The sequence below is a fragment of the Rhinopithecus roxellana genome, chromosome 1 (assembly GCF_007565055.1).
Source record: "Rhinopithecus roxellana isolate Shanxi Qingling chromosome 1, ASM756505v1, whole genome shotgun sequence".
Taxonomy (NCBI): Eukaryota; Metazoa; Chordata; class Mammalia; order Primates; family Cercopithecidae; genus Rhinopithecus; species Rhinopithecus roxellana.
The window spans coordinates 178,056,278-178,068,733 of NC_044549.1; the positions used below are offsets into that span (position 1 = coordinate 178,056,278).

At 43.1% G+C, this 12,456-nt stretch overlaps 1 protein-coding gene across 1 annotated transcript in view; it reads left to right on the top strand.

The window, feature by feature from the left end:
* METTL6 (methyltransferase like 6) overlaps nucleotides 1-10,663 on the top strand; it is a 44,306-nt gene extending 33,643 nt beyond the window's left edge. Inside the window, exon 7 of the mRNA XM_010356051.2 lies at nucleotides 9,487-10,663. The gene's annotated coding sequence lies outside the window, so the exon portion shown is untranslated. The remainder of the gene's footprint in view (nucleotides 1-9,486) is intronic.
* Nucleotides 10,664-12,456: the final 1,793 nt, after the last annotated feature.

Here is a 12,456-nt window from a genome sequence, read left to right on the forward strand (position 1 = left end):
TGCCTATAGTCACAGCTACTTAGGAGGCTGAGGCAGGAGTGAAACTGCCATTGCAAAATTATAACTGAGACAGTGAAGGAGATCTGACCGAACCAACTCTATCTTCCTTCTAACCTCCAAGCTGTCTTTGTTCATTCCTGGGCTTAGGCTGAACTAACTTTGGGAGAAAAGTAGTTTATAATTTAAAACTTAGTTTATAGTTTAAAACAAAGATGACAACAGCCCTTTCCCAAAACAAACCCCCTTCTTGCCTGGGGACTAGACTGCCTTTGTAGGACTGAGAAACTAGCCACAAGATTAGAAATTATGGTTTAGGAGTCATACTGTCTAGGCAGCAGGCAAGGTGAACCCATTGGGTGGTTACAGGAGGATCACATGAGCCCAGTAGGTCAAGGCTGCAGTGAGCTGTGACCACACCATTGCACTCCAGCCTTTGGGACAGAGCAAGATCCTGTCTCAAAATAAAATAAAATAAAATAAAATAAAATAAAATCTTTTTTTCAAAGAGAACCATTTACAAGCTAATCTCTGTTCCCTGATCCATTCATTCTCCCTAGTAATCATTTATTGTACCTCAACATAATTACCTATATTCCCCTTCTACTCACTTCTTTCTCAAATAAGGCTATGTAAGTGTCTGGGCCCCACTGGGATATTGAGTGATCACTCTGATTCTCCCCTGTGTACACATTAATAAGTTTTTATACCTTTTTCCTACTAATCTGCATTTTGTGAGTTGATTTTTCAGTAAACCTTCAGAGGACAAAGGGGAAGTTTTTCCCTTGGCCCCTACTGTCAGAGGCATTTGAACCAAAGTGACTCCATCTTGAATAGGCGCTGGGTAAAATAAAGGTGAGACCTACTGGGCTGCATTCCTAGGAAGTTAGACATTCTTAGTCACAGGATAAGATAGGAGGTTGGCACAAGATACAAGTCACAAAGACCTTACTGAGAAAACAGGATGCAGTAAAGAAGCTGGCCAAAACCTGCCAAATCCAAGATGGTAATGAAAGTGATCTCTGGTCATCCTCACTGTTCATTATGTTAGAGTCAGCAGTTAGGCAGACATGAGCAGGGCAGGGGAGGGCCCCCTCTCCAGGAATGTCAGGTGACCATCAGATGATGGTCAGGCAGTTGTGAAACTCTCTCTCTAAAATAATAATTGGTTGCAGCCAGTGCTAGGGAAAGACAATCTCCCAACAGATAGAAAACACCTGAAACTAGCTGGGCACCATGGCTCATGCCTGTAATCCTAGCACTTTGGGAGGCTGAGGCAGGTGGATCACCTGAGGTCAGGAGTTCAAGACCAGCCTGGGCAACATGGTGAGACCTGCCCCCCTCCATCTCTACTGAAAATACAAAATTAGCTGGGTGTAGTGGTGCATGCCTGTAATCCCAGCTACCCAGGAGGCAAGGCTGGAGAATCGCTTGAACCTGGGAGGCAGAGGTTTCAGTGAACTGAGATTGCACCATTGCACTCCAGCCTGGGTAACAAGAGTGAGACTCCATCTCAAAGAAAAAAGGAAAAGGAAACACCTAAAACTGGTAATCAGCAGCTTCCTGGTAAGATCTTTGGAGCTGGACAAGTGGGCTAAGGCATGTTCAATAAGAGGCAAAACAGCAGAGTTTAAGGGTATATCACCTTCCTCTGGGAACACTTGACTGGTAAGGGAAAACTGCCTCAGCTGAGCATGCGTACAACTTCAGTAAACACACTGCACATACAGACAGCACACCCTAAGGGGAGAATTAAGGGAAGAGAAGTGGAAACCCTGGAACCATGCCCATTTATAAAACCTCAAGTCAAGGGCTGAACAGGGCACTTGGATCTCTCAAGTCACCCGCTTAGCCCTCTTCAAAGTGCACTTTGCTTCCTCTCATTCCTGCTCTAAAACTTTTTAATAAACTCTCATTCATGCTCTAAAAGTTGTCTCAGTCTCTCCCTCTGCCTTAAACCTACTTCTGCCCCTTGGCTGAATTCTGTCCTCCGAGGAAGCAAGTATCTAGTTGCTGCAGCCCCATATGGATTTGCTGCTGGTAACAATTATATACTAGTTATAATGTATTAGCATACTAAAAGACACCCCCACCAGCACCATGACAACTTATAAATGCCATGGCAATGCCTGGAAGTTAACCTACATAGTCTTTAGGGGAGGAACCCTCAGTTCTGGAAATTGGCCACCCTTTTCCCAGAAAACTCATGAATAATCCACCCCATATGTAGCATATAAGCAAGAAATAACCATAACTATACTCATAGAGCAGCCCATGCCTCTGCTCTGCCTATGGAGGAGCCATTCTTTCGTTTCTTTTCTTCTCTAATAAACTTGCTTTCACTTTGCGGACTTGCCCCAAATTCTTTCTCGTGCAAGGTCCAAGAACCCTCTCTTGGGGTCTGGATTGGGACCCCTTTCTGGTAACACTACAATTCTAAGACTCTTTTTTATTGGTTCACCTATAGGAATAAACTGAGGCAAAATTAATATAAGCAGAGAGTTTATTTGGGCCAAATTTGAGGACTACAGCCCTGGAGACACAGATTCAAGTTAAGTTGTCCTGACTATATGCTGTGATTAGCAGCACTTACAAGTGGATTTTGTTTTTGTTTTTGTTTTATTTGGAGACAAGGTCTTGTTATGTTGACCAGGCTTCTCTTGAACTCTTGGCTTCAAGCAATCAACAAGTGGGGTTGTTTTGTTTTGGTTTGGTTTTAGATGGAATCTTGTTCTGTCACCCAGGCTGGAATGCAGTAGTGCAATCTTGGTTCATTGCAACTTCTGCCTCCCAAGTTCAAGCAATTCTCCTGCCTCAGCCTCCCTAGTAGCTGGAATTACAGGCGTGCACCACCACGCCCAGCTATGTTTTGTATTTTAATAGAGACAGGGTTTCCCCATGTTGGTCAGGCTTGTCTCGAACTCCTGACCTCAGATGATCTGCCCACCTCAGTCAGCCTCCTAAAGCACTGAGATTACAGGTGTGAGCCACCGCGCCCGGCCAACAAGTGGGTTTTTAAAGGAAAAAAGAAGGGGCAGTTCCTAAATTGAACATAAACTACTAATTGGCATATATTGTTCCTTGTATCACAAATTCCAGGAACATGAAGATAATGGGTGAGGGTCATATTGTGCAACTTGTGATAGTATTTTAGGTAATTTATCAGCCAGTCTGGAAACTACATGGAAGGAAAGAAAGAACAAAATGCCTTTAAACAATTGTTCCTAGGCATGGCTCTTTGGGGAGGGGTGGGTGTGACTGAAGATTCATTCTCTGAAGATTCTGTCTCTCTGGGCTTGATAAATTTTGCATACCACACATTTTTCAGACTTCTCTGAGCTACTTCTCTTTCTCACTTCAGTGTTCATTTTAAAAATAGTAACCTATTATTTCATAGATGCAATGTCTTATTGCTCTAAAGCATGCACTTCAGTAGAGAAGGGGTCTCTAAGAGGGGCAGCAGTTGTCCCCCAAGGGGGCAAAAATTGGTTCTTTTAGGATTGACAAGAGAATCTTTTATATCATAGTGGTCTGTGGCCTTCAAAAACTCAACCCTATTCAACAAAATCATATTCATTCTTCTAGAGTTGGAGTGTCTTTGCCTGGGCTGGAGTGCAGTGGCATGATCATAGCTCATTTCAGCCTGGAACTCCTGGGTTCAAGTGGTCCTCCTACCTCAGTCTCCCGAGTAGCTGAGACTACAGGTGTGTGCCATCACACCCAACTAATTTTTTTTTTCTTATAGACAGGTGGTCTCGCTATGTTGCCCAGGCTGGTCCTGAACTCCTGGCCTACAGCGATCCTCCTGCCTTGGCCCCCCCAAAGTGCTGAAATTACAGGTGTGAGCAACTGCGCCCAACTTCTTGTCCATTAATATTTAATTTCTGTCTGCGTAGTCTCATTTCCTCTATTTTTTTCTTTCCTGTTTTGATCTCTGTCTTTATTAGGGGCTTTTCTCAGATGTGTGGTGACCCTTGGTTTTCCATTCATACTTTTTTTTTAATGTGGAGCTAAAAGGCTGCTTGGAAGCTCTGAGCACATGAGGTGGAGTTGTCAATATGGGCTTCATTTTATTTATTTATTTTTACTTATTTTGTTTTCTTTTATCTCTTGTTTTGTTTCTTTTTCAGGTCTTAAACAATAATCTGGAATGTGGGCTTCTTCGTAGGTTATTTGGCTGGGATTTTGTATTATATGAACCACAGAAAATAATCTTCCAGTATGGTATTGTTTTCAGTATAGTACATCAACCCCAATTTTGCCTGGTATCCCTTTATCCAGAGACCTTTTGTTTTCAACTTACAATCTTATTCTGGGGTGGGGGATGTACAGTCTGGCTGTGTGGACTTGCAGGAGAGATTTAGGGTTCTAACTACTTCTTACTGACTTCCAACTAATCTCCTGTATTCAGTCTTATATGCACCCCCACTTATACTAGATGTAGCTGGTACTACCAAAGCCTGGTCACAAAACTCTATGGGAGTCTCAATGCAGGTTGAGTTCCTTCTTAACTTTCACCCCTGCTGGCTTAAGACTCAGCTTCACAAGCCTGCTAAGTCAGTTGTTATTTATCCTGTTTTCCAGCCCTTCAGTTTTTTAAATGAAAAATTGTATTTTTAATTGACAAATAATAATTATATATATTTATGGGATAAATATGATGTTTTGATATTAATAGATGTATACATTGTGGAATGATTATATGAAGCTAATTAACATATCCCTCTCCTCACGTACTTCTTTTTCTTTGTATTGAGAACATTTAAAATCTATTCTTGGCCAAGCATGGTGGCTCACACCTGTAATTCCAACACTTTGAGAGGCCAAGGCAGGAAGATTACTTGAGCCCAGGAATTCAGGGGTTCCAGACACCAGCCTGGGTAACATAGCAAGACCCTGTCTCTGATGAAAAAAAATAAAAGTAAAAATAAATGTTTAATTTAAAAAAATTATTATTGTTATTATTTTTACAATTTTGAAACTGTAGGGGCCAGGAAAAGATTTCCCCTTTGTTCTCTGAAGAATCACTAAAAAAATCACTCACAAAATGCAGATTAATAGGAGAAATGGCATAAAAACTTAGTAATTGTTTTCCTTGTTGGATCCCTCAGGTCTTTATGTACGTAGAGAAAAGGTTTCTTCTAGCATCTGTTGATCGCTAAGGACGTTTAGTTCAAAATACTCATTATACCAGGGAGCCATATTTGGGGGTAAAATTCCAGGTGTTCCTTCAAAATATACATTATTATTGACTATGGTCACCATGTACAATAGATCTCAAAAACTTACTTCTCCTGGCTAACTGAAATGTGTGCCCTTTGGTCAACATGTCCCCTACTCCCCTCCTCCCACAGCCTCTGGTAACCACTATTCTACTTTCTGCTTCTATGAGCTCAACTTTTTAAAATTCCACATATCAGTGAAATCATGTGATATTTGTCTTTCTGAATCTGGCTTATTTCACTTAGCATAATATCTTCCAGGTTCTTCCATGTTGTTGCAAATGATAGAATTTCCTTATTTGTAATGTTCCCTCAAATTTAATCAATTGTATAGGGTTTATGTGATAAAAAATCCTTTTGCTGTCATTTTCGTGGGGTTTCCAGAAGGAGCCTAAATAGGTACACGTGCTTAGTCTGTCTTTTTTTTTTTTTCTGTTTGAAGACAGGTGTCCCTCTGTTGCCAGGCTGGAGTGCAGTGGCCTGATCATGACTCATTGCAACCTCTACCTCCCAGGCCCAAGCAATCCTCCTACCTCAGCCTCCAAGTAGCCGGGACTGCAGGTGTGTGCCACCATGTGTGGCTAATTTTATTTTTGTAAAGACAGAGTCTCCTTATATTGCCCAGGCTGGTCTCAAACTCCTGGGCTCAAGATCCTCCTGCCTCTGCCTCCCAAAGTGCTGGGATTACAGGCATGAGCCATGGTGCCTAGCCTAGCCTGTCATCTTTAAACAATTGGGCTGGGAAGGAAAAGGTAGCACATAGATATTGATAGATTATTGAAGCAGAAATAGATGAGCATAATTGTCCATTGTAAAGGGGCTGAATGATCTGGAGAAATGGAGGCAACTCAGGAAAACTGAACTTGGTGATGTGTGCTTAGCACTAATGAAAAGTGGCCGGGCACAGATGCTCATGCCTATAATCTCAGCACTTTGGGAGGGTGAGAGGGAGTATAATTTGAGATCAGGAGTTCAAGGTTGCAGTGAGCCATGATTGTGCCACTGTTCTCCTGCCTGGGCAGCAGAGTGAGACCCCAACTCTTTAAAATAAAAAACAGAACCAAAGAAATGTTAGTTCCAGGGATTCCCAGGGACATAGGCAGGGTCCAAGAATGATGCCGAGTTAAGGTTAGGTGGTTGTTCAGAGAGCTACTTCATTTTGTATCCCATATTATGGATCAAGGACCTTAAAAATAGCCATAGGTTTTTTTTTGTTGTAGCAACTCAATTTGTAGGATTGTTTCCTAAGAGATAATCTGACATGTTCAAGGACTTCTTCACAAAGATGTTCATTAGCTGCATTATTTATAGTACCAAACATTAGAAATAGTCTAAACCAGAGATCAGCAAGCTATGGCTATAACAGTGACAAGGAGGCCTAGCATGACTAACTCCATTTTGCTCCTAACCTCCCTGCAGTGATAACCTGTATCTTTTAGGTTAACTGCTTTTGCTTATCTCTGCACATAGGCCAAGCTAACTATAGGAGGAATTTAGTTTATAGTTTAAAGTAAGGATGGTAATAGTACCTCCCCCAAAACTAACCCCTCAGGAGATAAGGAGGATGTATGCAAGTAATAATGTTATGTTAAAGATTTATAAGAGCATTGTGACCCGACCAAGGACAAGGTTTCACCACCTTCTTGGACCCTTGCTGCTACCCAGATGTCTGTGATCATTGGCCACTTCTTGACCTCAATTCCTTCCCTCTTCCCCTCACATAAAAGGAGCCTGAAATTTGTATTGACTTAAAATGGTTCTTTAGGACACTACTCTTCCATTTTCTTGGTTTGCTGCCTCTCTGAATAAAAGTCATTTTCCTTGCCTCAACCCCTTGTCTCTTGACTTATTAGATGTCATGCAGTGAGTGGTACACACTTTGGACTCGGTTACACGACCCACAGAATCATGCAGTCCTCCTTTTATTTTGGCAAAGTTGTGTTAAATACAGCACACCCGTATATGTATTGTTTATAGCTTATGGCTCCTTTCATACTACAAGGGCAGAGACTATATGGCCAATAAAGCCTAAAATATTTACTATCTGTACCCTTTTTTTTTTTTTTGAGAAACGGGGTCTTGCTATGTTGCCCAGGTCAGTCTCAAACTCCTGGACTCAAGTGATCCTCCTGCCTTGGCCTCCCAAAGTGCTGGGATTACAGGTGTGAGCCACCGCGCCTGGCTATCTGGACCTTTAAGGAAGTTTGTTGACCCCAGTTTAGATGACTGGTACGGGAATGGTCAAGCTAAGATATAGCCATATGATGGAACAGAATGTAGTCAATGAACATTGTGTCTAGGAAAAAAAATGCTTTCAACATTTTAATAGAATGTTCACATTATAATGTTAAGTTAAAAAAAGCTAGATATAAAATTATACAATCTGTTCTGAACTATATAAAAATATGTACAGAAAAATACACTGGCAAGAAATTTAGTACCATAAAATATTTTCTTTTTATTTCTTTTCTTTTCTTTTTTTTTCCCCAAGACGGAGTCTCACTCTGTCCCCCAGGCTGGAATGCGGTGGTGTGATCCTGGCTCATTGCAACCTCCGCCCCCTACCCCGGGTTCAAGCGATTCTCCTGCCTTAGCCTCCTGAGTAGCTGGGACTATAGGCACGCATCACCATGCCCAGCTAATTTTTGTATTTTTAGTAGAGATGGGGATCTCACCATATTGACAAAGTCCTGAACTCCTGATCTCAGGTGATCCACTCCCCCTCGGCCTCCCAAAGTGTTGGGATTACATGCGTGAGCCACCACGCCTGGCCTCAAATATTTTCATTTAGGTTTTTGTTGTTGTTAGAGAGACAGGGTCTTGCTCTGGCACTCAGGCTGGATTTCAGTGGTGCAATCATTTCGCACTGAAGCCTTGACTCCTGGACTCAAGAAATTGTCCCACCTCAGTCTCCTGAGTAGCTAGGGCTACAGGCACACGTCAGCTAATTTTTACTGTTTTTTGTAAGATGGGGTCTCATTATGTTGCCCAGACTGGTCTTGAACTTCTGGCTTCTCTCTTCACATACTTCTGATTTAAAAAAAAAAAAAAAAAAAAAGAACTCCTGGCTTCGCCGGGCGCGGTGGCTTCCGCCTGTAATCCCAGCACTTTGGGAGGCTGAGGCAGGTGGATCACCTGAGGCCAGGAGTTCCAGACCAACATGTCAAAACCCTGTCTCTACTAAAAATAAAAAAAATTAGCCAGGCATGGTGGCGCGTCCCTGTAGTCCCAGCTACTTGGGAGGCTGAGGCAGGAGAATCGCTTGAACCAGGAGGTGGAGGTTGCAGTGAGCCGAGGTTACAGTGAGTCAAGATTGTGTCACTGTACTCCACTGGGCGACAGAATGACACTGTCTCAAAAAAAAAAAAGAACTCTTGGCTTCAAGTGAGCTACCTGCCTCAGCCTCTCAAAGTGCTGTGATTATAAGCATGAGCCGCCACACCTGGCCATAAAATATTAGTACTTTTCTGTACAACAACCAGAAGGTCAGAGATAGAACTTTGTATGGGGAGAATTCCTCCTGCTGCAACATGGTCTGTGCCCTACAAACGTAAGTGTCAGCACAAGGCAAGGGAACAATAGGGGAAGGGGAAGGGCAACACCAATAATTCAGTTGTTTCTGTAGTGACAGTCAAAACCCGCCCAAACTTGAGGGAGCTCCAAGAGGAAGATGACCAACCATCTGGGTTTGCTGACACTGTCTTGACTTTAGCATGGCAGCCACACATGGCAGGAAGCTCCTTAGTGTGGGGTTCCCACCATTGGCCACCCTACAACCATGCTGTACCACCCACACACACCATTGGTTGACCTTTGCAAAGTACCTGAGAACGGATTTGTCTCTTGTTAGACACTTCTCCAGTGAACAGTTGGGTGGAACACCATTAATCAATGAGTGCTTTTGTGCAAAACAGAAAAGGGGCCTCCTCTGGGCAAATGCAGGCCTCACAGCTTGGTGAAACACCTTCGGTAGCAGGCAGCCTTCTGTTAGGCCCTAGCTAGAGCACACAGCTCATCAAGCAGAGCCACGGCTGGAATTCAGGACCCTGTTCTCTTAGCAGGCACCTTCGTACAGTGCACAAACCACACAATTGCAGGCAGCAGACCTGCCACTCAGACTCCAGAGGGATCTGCTCCCTGTCCCAGGTGCCTCTAACATCCACAGTGCCAGGAAACACAAAACTCTTTCTTGAGCACTGAGTTATGTGTTTTTGTCTGTGTCTGTGAAATCCAAAATAAACACCGGATTTTTTATTTTTTCCCACAGAATAAGGACCTACTGGAAATAGATGAAAAAGACATAAAAAGACATCTGGAGGGGAAACAGTGAAGCCAAGAATGAGACTGGAGGTGGAATTCGGCCCTTTTATTTTGATTCTCTGATTCCAAAAAGGAACCCACTGGGCCGCAGGAGCATGGCGACCACCCTGTCTCTTTACAGCAGCCCCGTGCTCATGGGCTCATGGGTGGTGCTGTAAAGGTCCTCTTTCCAGCCACTCCATCTTCAATGTTGTCACTGCCCATTCTCTCACTCCTCCTTCTGGGTGTCTGACAAAATGTTCATTAGATGTTTAAAATATGTTTTCTGAGTCTTTTTTTCTATTCCTCTGCACATCCCATCTTTTTGTCTCTTGGAAAGGAGGTAGGAGACCAGCAAGACTTGTCTTCTAGTCACAACTCTGCTGACCAAAGAAGACGGTCCACACAGAATGAAGTGAAGAAACTGGCAGAAACCAGCAGGTGGCGACAAAAGCAATCCCTAGCCGCCCTCATTGCTCATTAGCATTGGACACGCCCACCAACGCCATGACAGTTTACAAATGCCATGGCAACGACCCAGAAGTTACTGCCTCTTTCCATGACAACGAATTTTCTGGGTCATTGCCTTGGAAAGGAGCAGTAACTTCCTAGATCCTTCTAAATAATTGGCTTTCAATTTACATTAGCTTGCCCCTTAATTTGCAAGTAATTGAAAGTGGGTACAAGTAGATAGAGTTGTCAACAGCCCACACATTGCAAACTCTGGGCTCATTGCCTACAAGTTACCCCTGCTCTGCAAGAAGAGGTGCTATTCATGTAAGATTGCTGTTTAACACCACAGGCTTGTCCTTAAATTCTTTCCTGGGTGAAGCTGAGAACCCTTCAGAGCTAAGCCCCAATTTTGGGGCTCACTGTCCTGCAGCAGAATTACGTTCTTCTGTCCTGTTTCCCAATTCCCTACTTCCCTCTTCAGTTTTATATTTTTTGTCATTAAACCTATCTGCTGAAGTTAGCATGTAAGCATTTATATATGTATGTACACATGTATGTATGTTTGTTATTGCATTTTTCCCTAGAAGTTGTATTTGGTTATTTTAAAAATAGACTACGTAGGCCAGGCGTGGTGGCTTACGCCTGTAATCCCAGCACTTTGGGAGGCCAAGGCAGGCAGATTGGTCAGGAGTTCGGGATCAGACTGACCAACACGGTGAAACCCCATCTCTACTACAGATACAAAAATTAGCTGGGTGTGGTGGCACATGCCTGTAATCCCAGATACTCAGGAGGTTGAGGCAGGAGAATCACTTGAACCCTGGAGGCGGAAGCTGCAGTGAGCCGAGATCATGCTACTGCACTCCAGCCAGAGTGACAGAGTGAGACTCTGTCCCAGAAAAAAATAAATAAATAAAAAATAGACTACATTGCTTTTCATAGTTTCCAATTCATTGAATATATCCACAAGTTTGCCTTAAAAAAAATTCAGGCTGACTCTGGGTGCACTGCCTATGAGTTATCTCTGCTCCACAAGGTTAACTGTAATCTATAAATAAAAATAAAATGAAATAAAAATAAATTCAGCCTATTTGTTTAAAAAGTCTACATCTGATAATTCAATATTTGAACTCTTTGTGGATCTCTTTCTATTATTTGTCTTTTTTCCCTGCCAATTGCCAGTCTTGTACTTTATGAGTTATCTACGACTGTGTGTTGGACACTGCTTTGGGGTTTTTTGTTTTGTTTTGTTTTGTTTGGGAATCTCCTTCTGTTGCCCAGACTAGGGTACAATGGCTTGATCTCGGCTCACTGCAACCTCTGCCTCCTGGGTTCAAGATATTCTCCTACCTCAGCCTCCCAAGTACCTGGAACTACAGATGCCCACCACCGCACCTGGCTAATTTTTTGTATTTTTAGTAGAGACGGGGTTTTGCCATATTGGCCAGGCTGCTCTTGAACTCCTGACCTCAGGTTATCCACCCCCCCCCCCAGCCTCCCAAAGTGCTGGGATTATAGGCGTGAGCCACCGCACCAAGCCTAGACACTGCATTTGAAAAACTATGTGTAGAAATTATTTGAGGCCTATGTTGAAGGCACTTTCCTTCAGAAAGTCTTTACATTTGCTTCTTTGAGGCGTCTAGGGGTATAATAATCTCAAAGCACCTTAAACCAGGCTCAAGGCTTGATATTCCCTGACCCAAACAATTAGCAATGTCTGCCATATAAGTAAATAAATGAAGAATATAAAAGACCCTCACAAAGCAGCCCAAACGCTCCCAAATCGGAGACAACAGTGTCAACAGAGGTCAGTTACTGGGGCCCCCATGTTCTCACCTGATCAGTAAGAGCTAATAATGAGTCCTCTAGGCATAGCCAAAGGGCTTGTTGGGTACAAAGATCTGGCATCATAATGTGATGTGAAAGTTATAGGTGGACTGGTAAATGTGTCAATCCATCAGACTGGAGAGGAGTGTTGAATTTAGGTTTAAGACTTTTCTTATTTTAATGTCAATGCTGTGTTATCTGTATTATCTTAAAAGAATCACTTGCTCTCTCTGGGCCTTGGTTTGTCCATCTATGAAGCAATGGGATTGCACCGCATCAGTGTTTCCCAAATTTTAATGTTCACCTGTGCCCTGGGGAGCTTGTTACACTGTAGTTTTGATTCAGTAAGTCTGGGATGGACTCTGAGAGTCAGTGAGTCTATCTAAGAAGCTCCCAGCTGATTCCAGTACTCCTGATCTGTGGGCCACAACTGGAGTAGAAAAGTTGTACATAAACTCTACCTTCCTCTCCTGTACAAGTCTAGGCAAATAGGGACCTCTCTGGAGGCCCACTGATTAAACAAATCCCCTCCCTAACCGGATAATTCTGCCTCATATTTCAGAACTGGATTCCTGTCTCACGTCCTCTAGTCCTCTAGAAAGCCTTGCCTGGCGTCTTTGCTTGCAGGGCATCCCACCAACAGCCTGACCCTAAGCAC